The 11,214-nt window shown below is 43.1% G+C and overlaps 1 pseudogene; it reads left to right on the forward strand.

The window, feature by feature from the left end:
- LOC112069785 (PDZ domain-containing protein 4-like) overlaps window positions 1-11,214 on the forward strand; it is a 68,944-nt pseudogene that overhangs the window by 24,447 nt on the left and 33,283 nt on the right.

Raw genomic sequence — 11,214 nt, forward strand, 5'->3', positions numbered from 1 at the left:
AGACGGGACAGAAAACAGGAGTGGTACAGTGGTAACAGTGAATCAACCACTACACTAGCACAGGACAGAGGAGTGGTAAACTGGTTATGAATCAACACTAGACAGGACAGAACAGGAGTGGTAAACTGGTTATGAATCAACACTAGACAGGACAGGACAGGAGTGGTAACTGGTTATGAATCAACACACTAGAACGAGACAGGACAGGAGTGGTAAACTGGTATGAAATCAACACTACACTAGACAGGACAGGAGTGTAACTGGTTATGAACAACACTAGACAGACAGAACAGAGTGGTAACTGGTTATGAATCAACACTAGACAGGACAGGACAGGATGGTAACTGGTTATGAATCAACACTAGACAGGACAGACAGGAGTGGTAACTGGTTATGAATCAACACTACACTAGACAGGACAGAGAGTGGTAACTGGTTATGAATCAAACACTAGACAGGACAGGAGTGGTAACTGGTTATGAATCAACACTAAAGACAGGACAGAGTGGTAACTTTATGAATCAACAACTAGCTAGACAGGACAGGATGGTAATGGTTATGAATTCAACACTAGACAGGACAGGAGTGGTAACTGTGTTATGAATCAAACACTACGCTACACAGAACAGGAGTGGTAACTGGTTATGAATCAACACTAGACAGGACAGACAGGAGTGGTAACTGGTTATGAATCAACACTAGACAGAACAGGACAGGAGTGGTAACTGGTTATGAATCAACACTACACTAGACAGGACAGAAGTGGTAACTGGTTATGAATCACACTAGACAGACAGGATGGAACTGTTATGAATCAACACTACACTAACAGGACAGGAGTGGTAACTGGTTATGAATCAACACTACACTAGACAGGACAGGAGGGTAACTGGTTATGAATCAACACTAGACAGGACAGGAGTGGTAACTGGTTATGAATCAACACTACACTAGACAGGACAGGAGTTGAACTGGTATGAATCAACACTAGACAAGGAACAGGAGTGGTAACTGGTTATGAATCAACACTAGACAGACAGGAGTGGTAACTGTTATGAATGCAAACACTACACTAGACAGAAACAGGAGTGGTAACTGGTTATGAATCAACACTAGACAGGACAGGACAGGAGTGGTAACTGGTTATGAATCAACACTAGACAGACAGGACAGGAGTGGTAACTGGTTATGAATCACACAACACTAGACAGACAGAGTGGTAACTGGTTATAATCAAACACTAGACAGGACAGGAGTGGTAACTGGTTTATGAATCAACACTACACTAACAGGACAGGAGGGTAACTGGTTATAATCAACACTAGACAGACAGGAGTGGTAACTGGTTATGAATCATCACTACACTAGACAGGACAGGAGTGGTAAGCTGGGTAGGAAATCAACACTAGACAGGACAGGAAGTGGTAACTGTTATGAATCAACACTACCTAGACAGGACAGGAGTGGTAACTGGTTATGAATCAACACTAGACAGGACAGGAGTGGTAATGGTATGAATCGACACTACACTAGACAGAAACAGGAGTGGTAACTGGTTATGAAATCAACCACTAGACAGGACAGGAGTGTAACTGCGTTATGAATCACACTAACACTAGACAGACAGGATGGTAACTGGTTATGAATCAACCACTACGCTAGACAGGACAGGAGTGGTAACTGGTTATGAATCAATCACTAGACAGGACAGGAGTGTACTGGTTATGAATCAACAACACGCCTAGACAGGACAGGAGTGGTAACTGGTTATGAATCAACACTAGACAGGACAGGAGTGCCCAGCTATTCTAGGGAACGAGAATGTTTTTGTAATGTTACCACGTAATGTTCCCCTGATGTTTGAGGGTCCAGTTTTGGGAACATTCTATATATATTGAACATAGATATAATGGAAAATGTTTGTCCCGTGTTTCATGTGGTGAAAAAATAAATCCCTGACATTTTAGATACACACAAAAGCTTTTTTTTCAAAATGTTTGTGAAGAAATGTATTTACATCCTTGTTAGTGAGTGTTTCTCCTTTGCCTCAGATAATCCATCCACCTGACTGGTGTGGCATATCAAGAAGCTGATTAAACAGCATGCTCATTACACAGGTGCACCTTGTGCTGGGGGACAATAAAAGGCCACTCTAAAATGTAATGTTAATTTCTCTACCATATGCCACCTCCAACGTCGTTTAAGATAATTTTGCAGTACATCCAACCGGCCTCACAACCGCAGACCACGTGTAACCACGCCAGCCCAGGACTTTTACAGCCGGCTTCTTCACCTGTGGGATCATCTAAGAACAGCCACACGGACAGCTGATGAAACTGTAGGTTTGCACAACCGAAGAATTTCGGCGGAAACTGTCAGAAACCGTCTCAGGAGAGCTCACCTGCGTGTTCGTCGTCCTCAACAGGGTCTTGACCTGACTGCAGTTTGGCGTCGTAACCGACTTCAGTGTGCTCTTCTCAGATTAATCCTGTTTCAACTGTACCGGAAAGATGGCAGACAGCGTATCTGACGTCGTGTGGGCGAGAGGTTTGCTGATGTCAATGTTGTGAAGAGAGTGCCCCATGGTGGCGATGGGGTTACGGCACAGGAGGCTGCTGATGGGAGGACGGCTCATAATAATGGCCGGAACAGAGCACATGGAACGGCAACAAACACCTGCTAACCATGTGTTAGATGTATTTGATACCATTCCACTGATTCCGCCCCGGTCATTACCACGAACCCGTTCTCCCCAATTAAGGTGCCACCAATCTCCTGTGAGTTATGGTATGGGCAGGTATAAGCTACAGCCAACGAACACTATCACATTTTGTCCATGGAAATTTGAATTCATAGAGATACCGTGACGAGATCCTGAGGCCCGTTGTCGTGCCATTCATCCCCCACCATCACCTCGTGTTTCAACATGATAATGCACGGCCTCATGTCACAAGGATCTGTACAGAATCACTGGAAGCTGAAAATGTCCCAGTTCTTCCATGGCCTGTATACTCTTTTATTGAACCCTTGTGTTACCACTTAAATTGACTGAGAACACGTTCTCATTTACAGCAACGACCTGGGGAATAGTTACAGGGGAGAGGAGGGGATGAATGAGCCAATTGGAAGCTGGGGTTTATTAGGTGACCGTGATGGTATGAGGGTCAGATTAGGAATTTAGCCAGGACACCGGGGTTAACACCCCTACTCTTACGATAAGTGCCATGAGATCTTTAGTGACCACAGAAAGGCAGGACACACACACACACACACACACACACACACACACAAAGACACACACAAAGACACACACACAAAGACACACACACACACACACAGTCTTGTACAGCTAACCTTGTGGGGACATACAATTCAGTCCCATTCAAAATCCTATTTTCCCTAACCCCTAACCCTAAACCTAACCCTAATCCTAACCCGTATTCTTACCCTAACCCTAACCCTAACCTTAACCCTAACCCTAACCCTAACCCTAACCCAAAAACCTAAACTTTATCCTAACCCTAAACCTAACCCTAGCTCCTAACCCTAACCCTACAACTAACCCTAGCTCCTAACCTTAATATTTAACTTAATTCTAACCCTAACACTAATTCTAACCTTAACCCTAAACCCCCTAGAAATAGCATTTGACCTTGTGGGGACTAACAAAATGTCCCCAGCTGGTCAATTTTTACTTTGTTTACTATTCTTGTAGGAACTTTTGGTCCCCACAAGAATAGTTAAACATGTCCACACACACACACACCACAACACACACACACACACACACACACACACACACACACACACCACACACACACACACACACACACACACACACACACCACACACACACACACACACAACACACACACACACACCCACAATAACGTGATAACCAAATGAATCACACCTGTTCCTGCAAGGTCTCCGTGTGTATGAGATGTGAGCTAGTTATCTATGGGGTGTGGTGAGCACACCTCAGGGCCTATAGAGTGTATACTTCACACTAAAAAAATCATTGATTCATTAGATTCCAGGTGTTGTCATCAGGTTTCCTCAGAGGGAAAAAAACATACCAACAGTGCCAGTATGCCTGCCCATCGTTCAAATATATATGACTCGTATTGTTTCAGCAGAAAATATTTCTCATTTAACACAAAATACAGTACATATATTCTATATTTTTTCCAGTCTCCTCCCGTTCTTTTCTATTCTTAGGTACTTCAAACATACCAACCCTTAAACGTAGCCCAACCCTAACCCTTTAATGATATGTCTTCTCTCTCTCTCTTACCTACAGAAGGCTACAAAACAGGACACTGACACCTATTGATGGAAATTGCAACAAGGTGAGAGTACACCAATTCTAACTAATCATCTCCCAAAATCCCTTCAGTTTTCTATCTATTCTAAAAAGCTGCATTCGTGTTTTTTTTATGTGCATGAATTCATCATGTTTCATTGTACAACTATGCTTCATCAAGACTTGAGTTAGCTCCCTGACACTGCTCATGGCTTTATGGACCGTAGACACTGCTCATGGCTTAGGGACCGTAGACACTGCTCATGGCTTAGGGACCGTTGACACTGCTCATGGACCTTAGACATGCTCGGCTAGGGACCGTAGACACTGCTCATGGCTTAGGGACCGTAGACACTGCTCATAGCTCTTATGGACCATAGACACTGCTCATGGCTTTAGAGACCGTAGACACTGGCTCATGGCTTAGAGACCGTAGACCACTGCTCATGGCTTAGGGACCGTAGACACTGCTCATGGCTTATGGACCGTAGACACTGCTCATGCTTAGAGACCGTAGACACTGCTCATGGCTTTATGGACCATAGACACTGCTCATGGCTTAGAGACCGTAGACACTGCTCCATGGCTTAGAGACCGTAGACACTGCTCATGGCTTAGAGCCGTAGGCACTGCTCATGGCTTAGAGACCGTAGACACTGCTCATGGCTATGGACCATAGACACTGCTTCATGGTTTAGGGACCGTAGACACTGCTCATGGCTGTGGACCGTAGACACTGCTCATGGCTTAGGGACCATAGACACTGCTCATGGCTTAGGGATCGTAGACACTGCTCATGGCTTTATGGACCGTAGACACTGCTCATGGCTTAGGGATCGTAGACACTGCTCATGGCTTTATGGACCGTAGACACTGCTCATAGCTTAGGGATCGTAGACACTGCTTATGGTTCGTGGCAAAATAACATGTGAGCCACAAGGGAACCATTGGTTCTAGCCAATCATGTGGTATGTCTCTGCACGGTTTCAATTCATTGGTGAATCGTTTTTTTTTTATTGGGAGCGATTAAGATCCTTATGCTCAGCCTGGCATGTTTTAATACTTTGTCTTCCCTCCCTCCCCCTTCTGTCTCTCCAGGTCAAAGGAAGGAGACCATCTCAGCTGCCCCAGGAGAGAAATACTCCAAACTCCAACTCCCAGGATCCTTTGCTGCTGCAGGTGGTGGGGTGTAGGGGATACCGGAGGAATGGTGGCACCTTGGGGCCAGGGGGTACCCTGGGTAATGTAAGCACCATGGGGCTGGTGTCCATCCCAGACTGTGTGGATAACTGCACTCAGACTGACATTAGCTTCCAGAATATTCTGACCGTGGGGAGGTCAACCCACCGCCACCCCCACGGCGGCTCCTCACCCACGCAACCACCACCCTCTCCTCCACTGCCTCACCTCATGGACCCTTATCTACTGAATGAGTTGTAAGTACATGTGTAGTACCTCAGCTTTATGTACTGAATGAGTTGTACGCACATTTGTAGTACCTCAGCTTTATGTACTGAATGAGTTGTAAGTACATGTGTAGTAACTCAGCTTTATGTACTGAATGAGTTGTAAGTACATGTGTAGTACCTCAGCTTTATGTACTGAATGAAGTACATGCCTGCAACCTTATTGTCTTGTCTGAGAATATGTCTGTACAACCATAGGACCTCTGAAATACTGTCTGTCTGTCTGTCTGTCTGTCTGTCTGTCTGTCTGTCTGTCTGTCTGTCTGTCTGTCTGTCTGTCTGTCTGTCTGTCTGTCTGTCTGTCTGACATTCAAGGGGATTGGCACTAGCAAGGTTCTCAGAAAAATCACGTATTATGAATCAATCCTATTGAATCCAAAAACGATTACTCGTGATGCGATCCAGATTTTGCTCGGTTCAATCCCATCAAACCTACGTCCTGTTATCTGAACATAGAGCCTTGGTAGCATTTAGAGACCGGTAACACCTTTATTCCTATTTCTGCAGCTGTCCACTTAGAACAGGGATGGGCAACAATGATGGGGATGGGTGTCACAAAACAAATGTCTGCATACCCACATCCGGTATTTCGATAATCAGTAATTTGAGCATGATTAGATAGCTGGCTAAACCAACTTAACCAATCTATAAATTGTTAGCTGACGTAATTGGGTGACTTTCAGTGACTGACATCAAAAGATAAAACTGCTAATGCACAACCCCCCCAAAAGATTTTACACCTTTGTTAATTTTACTCTTCTTTCCCTCAACAAGTTGAGACCCCAATGGAGTTCCCCTCAAAAGGGGCACCGCGGGCTGAACAGTTAAACAAACCCTGACTTACAGCCATCTTTCCTGAGAATACAGTGCATTGAATAGAGTATAACCTACAGTACTAACAATAGTTGTGAACTGAGTATAATTGTCCTTGTAGTATTCGGAGCCCGTTACCACCATTACTTCTCTCTGTCTCTCTACAGCTGTACCTACGATCACGAGTACAACGATCCCAATGACTACTTTGACACAGCTCACCACGAAGTGGACAGGCAGGAGGAACTGGAGTACGAGGTATGAGATATACTGTTGCTATATCAAACTCTACCGTTTAGATTAACCTATATACAACTCTACCATTTTTATTTAACTATATACAACTTTACCGTTCATATAACTATATAAAACTCTACTGTTTTGATTAACCTATATCAAACTCTACCGGTTAGATTGAACTATATACAACTTTACCGTTTAGATAAACCTAATTGAAACTCTAAAGTAGATAAACCTATATAAAATACCGTTTAGATAAACCTACAGAGTAAAACTATACTCTGACTGTATTGATGTGTCTGACATCCTCTAAATATTATATTATGAGGCGTCCTGGAGAGTTACAGAGTCTGTATGCTTTCATTCCAGTCAAGGATGGAACTAAAAGACTAGAAGACAGACATTTTTACTAGCCCAGGTCCAAAATCTACAGTGGCTTGCGAAAGTGTTCACCCCCATTGGCGTTTTTCCTATTTTGTTGCCTTACAACGTGAAAATAAAATAGATTTTTTTGGGGGGGTGTGTATCATTTGATTTACACAACATGCCTAGCACTTTGAAGATGCAAAATATGTTTTATTATGAAACAAACAAGAAATAACACAAAAAAACTGAAAACTTGAGCGTGCATAACTATTCACCAGCCCAAAGTCAATACGTTGTAGGGTCACCTTTTGCAGCAATTACAGCTGCAGGTCTCTTGGGTTATGTCTCTATAAGCTTGGCACATCTAGCCACTGGGATTTTTGCCCATTCTCTAAGGCTTGTCACGAACCGGCTCGAAGTTCGTAACAAAAAGGGAGAAAATGTGGACAGAAGGAATAACAAAATCTATTTATTAACTGAAGTAAACTAAATACAATGAACACTGGTGTGTGTGGTCGGTAATCAGTAGTGTAAGTGAGGGGTCGCGTGCATAAATGTGATAATGAGGGGTGATGAAAGGTGCCAAAGCAAACAAACAAATAGCCACAAAAATGCCACAACCAAAATCTATCAGTGTGTCTGCATGGAGAGTCTCCTCAATGAACGGGGAAGAGGTGTATTCATCCCGGGACACACGCGGTCCGTCCCAAATTGACAACAACCGTACGTTTCCAAAAATATCAAATGTGTCCGGGGCACGACCGAAAGAAGAACAACCGCTAGGTAAATCTGGGAAGGTGACCCATATTTACCTAGCGGTTGTTCTTCCCACCTTCCCAGAGCAAACTCTCCCCTGAGAACTTTCCTTCCCTAACCAAACTCTAGCCTCTCTTGTTGCAACTTGATTTTTGCACGCTCCAAATCCTGTTTAAATGCCAATTCCTTTTCATACTTCTCACGATCACGCTCTATCTTCTCACGATCATGCTCTATCTTCTCACGATCATGCTCTATCTTCTCACGATCACGCTCTATCTTCTCACGATCATGCTCTATCTTCTCACGATCATGCTCTATCTTCTCACGATCATGCTCTATCTTCTCACGATCACGCTCTATCTTCTCACGGTCATGCTCTATCTTCTCACGATCATGCTCTATCTTCTCACGATCATGCTCTAGATGTAACAGAAGCAGTTATTTCTGCTGTTCAAAAAGAAGACTACAAGGACTAACAGATGGAGAAGCCATTGTAACGAAACAGCTTAATAATTTCCATCCCTGCCTATCACTAACACATCTGATCTATATAATCAACAATCACCATTAGGACCACTCTGGACCATAATTAGCTGAATCAAGTGTGTTACTGCAGGGCTGGAATGAAAGCCTGCACACCCAGTACTGTAGCTCTCCAGACCTGGAAGTGCAGACCTCCATTTTAAAGGGATTTTGGCAGTGCTCTCCATCTACTTCTCCAGAGTCAGACTAATTCGTGGTAACCATTTTTACGTCTCTATGACGGAAGTTTGAGGTCGTTTCTGCTAATTGGTGTAAGCGCAATGACTTGAAGTATACAGGAACAACTAGCATGCTAGCTGTTCCCATGAGACTTCAAGGCATTGCGTTAACGCTAATAATCAATTGCGCTAACACTACTTAGCAACTTCCTTCAAACTGCATGCAGAGACATAAAAATGAATCTTAAGGAAGCAGATAAAGGACTTCATTGCCAAAATCTTGAAGTATCCCTTTAATAAAAACTAAAGTACTATTTTAATTTAGTTTATTACTCAATCTTTATTTAACTAGGCAAGTCAGTTAAGAACAAATTCGTATTTACAATGACGGGCCTACCCCGGCCAAACCCGGATAACGCTGGGCCAATTGTGCGCCGCCCTACGGGGACACCCAATCCAAGGCCGGATGTGATAGAGCCATAGGGTGGCGCACTATAATACGACGTCCAATAAGACTGTGATACTCCTTCCAATAAGACTGTGTGAACTCACAGCCTTCATTGATTAAATCTCTGCTCTGCCACTTGATTTAGTCAACAACAAAAAATAAACTATAAAGATTTCACACTGAATAGGTGCAGTGGAATGTCACAAGAGGCTCGCTGGCTGCCTCTCTAGCTGTCTCTCACTTACAAATAAGCTGGAAACACCACGAGAAACGCAATAGAATTTGTAATGGCGCAGCAGATACAGTATCTACGTTTTTTTTAGGGCATTGACCCAAATGGGCTGTAATCCAAGGAATTGGAAATGACTCTGATATTTTAGATTCAGTAGGCTAGTTGCACCCAGTGCTCGAATACTACGGCAGTTTGTGAAGAATGCTTATTGAGATGAATGTTGGTTGAATTTCTGTATTTCAGCAACATTGGTCTTTGTACTCTAGGGTGTATACTGTAGAGTACAGTATGACACTTGCAGTCATTTGTGAAAATTGCAAACAAATATTTTTTACTCTCTCCCTCTCTCTTTCACTGTCTCTCTCCTTCTCTCTTACGCTCTCTCTCTCTCCCTCCTTCTCTCTATTACTCTCTCTCTCCCTCCTCTCTTTCACTCTCTCTCTCCTCTCTCTTTCTCTCTCTCTCCTCTCTCTCTCCCTCCCTCTCTCTAACTCTCCTTCTCTCTCTCTCCCTCCTCTCTATTACTCTCTCTCTCTTCCTCTCTCCTCAAAACACCTTCTCTGCTAGCCTCTCTCTCTTACTCTCTCACAACCACACCTCAATTCAATTCAACCCATCAGTCAAATACCTCTCTCTACACACACTCAATTTCAATTTCACTTTCAATTTATGGACTTTATTCGGCATGGGAAACATATAATTAACATTGCCGAAAGCAAGTGAAGTAGAATAATAAACAAACGTGAAATAACAATAAAAATGAACAGTAAAACATTACACTCACAGAAGAATAAATAACATTTCAATGTCATATTATACTGCAAATAGTTAAAAGTACAAAGGGAAAATAAATCAAACAATATGGGTTGTATTTACAATGGTGGTTTGTTTTCACTGGTTGCCCTTTTCTTGTGGCAACAAGTACACATCTTGTCTGCTCTGATGACACACTGTGCTATTCACGCCAGTAGATATGGGAGTTTATCAAAATTAGGTTGTTTTTTAATTCTTTGTGGATCTGTGTAAATTGAGTGGAAATTATGTGTCTCTATATTCTCTACTTGGGAGGAGGTTAGGAAGTGCAAGCTTAGTTTCCACCTAATTTGTGGGCAGTGTTGCACATAGCCTGTCTTTCTCTTGAGACAGGTCTCGCCCTACGGTGGCCTTTCTCAGTAAGCTAGGCTGCTTTTCACTGAGTCTGTAACATAGTCAACAGCTTTCATTAGTGTGGGTCAAGTCACAGTGGTCCAAAGTATGTCTTGCCCACTGTGTACTCTCTGTTTAGGGTCAATAGCATTCTACGTTTGCTCTGTTTTTTTGTTAATTCTTCCAATGTGTCAAGTAATTATCTTTTTGGTTTTCTCATGATTTGCTTGGGTCTAATTGTGTTTGCTGTCCTGGGGCTCTGTAGGGTCCTGTTTGTGAACAGAGCCCCAGGACCAGCTTGCCTCTGGGGACTCTTCTAACCAGGTTCAGATCTCTCTGTAGGTGAATGGCTTTTGTTATGGAAGGTTTGGCGAATCGCTTCCCTTTAGGTTGGTTGTAGAATTTAAGTCTTCTTTCACTGGATTTTGATAATTAAGTGGGTAATCGGCCTAATTCTGTTCTGCCCTGCCAAGCATTATTTGGTATTTTACGTTGTACATGTTGCAAGAAATTCTGCATGAAGAGTCTCAATTTGATATTTGTCTCATTTTGTTGATTCTTGGTTGGTGAGCGGACCCCAGATCTCACACGTCATAAAGGCAATGGGGTTCAATAATGATTTCCGTATTTTTAGCCAGATCCTAAGTTGGGTGTGAAATTTATGTTCCTTTTGATGGCCTAAGAAGGCCCTTCTTGCCTTGTCCTCTCAGAATCGTTCACAACTTTGTGGAAGTTAC

Source organism: Salvelinus sp. IW2-2015, unplaced genomic scaffold (genome assembly GCF_002910315.2).
Source record: "Salvelinus sp. IW2-2015 unplaced genomic scaffold, ASM291031v2 Un_scaffold1120, whole genome shotgun sequence".
Taxonomy (NCBI): domain Eukaryota; kingdom Metazoa; phylum Chordata; class Actinopteri; order Salmoniformes; family Salmonidae; genus Salvelinus; species Salvelinus sp. IW2-2015.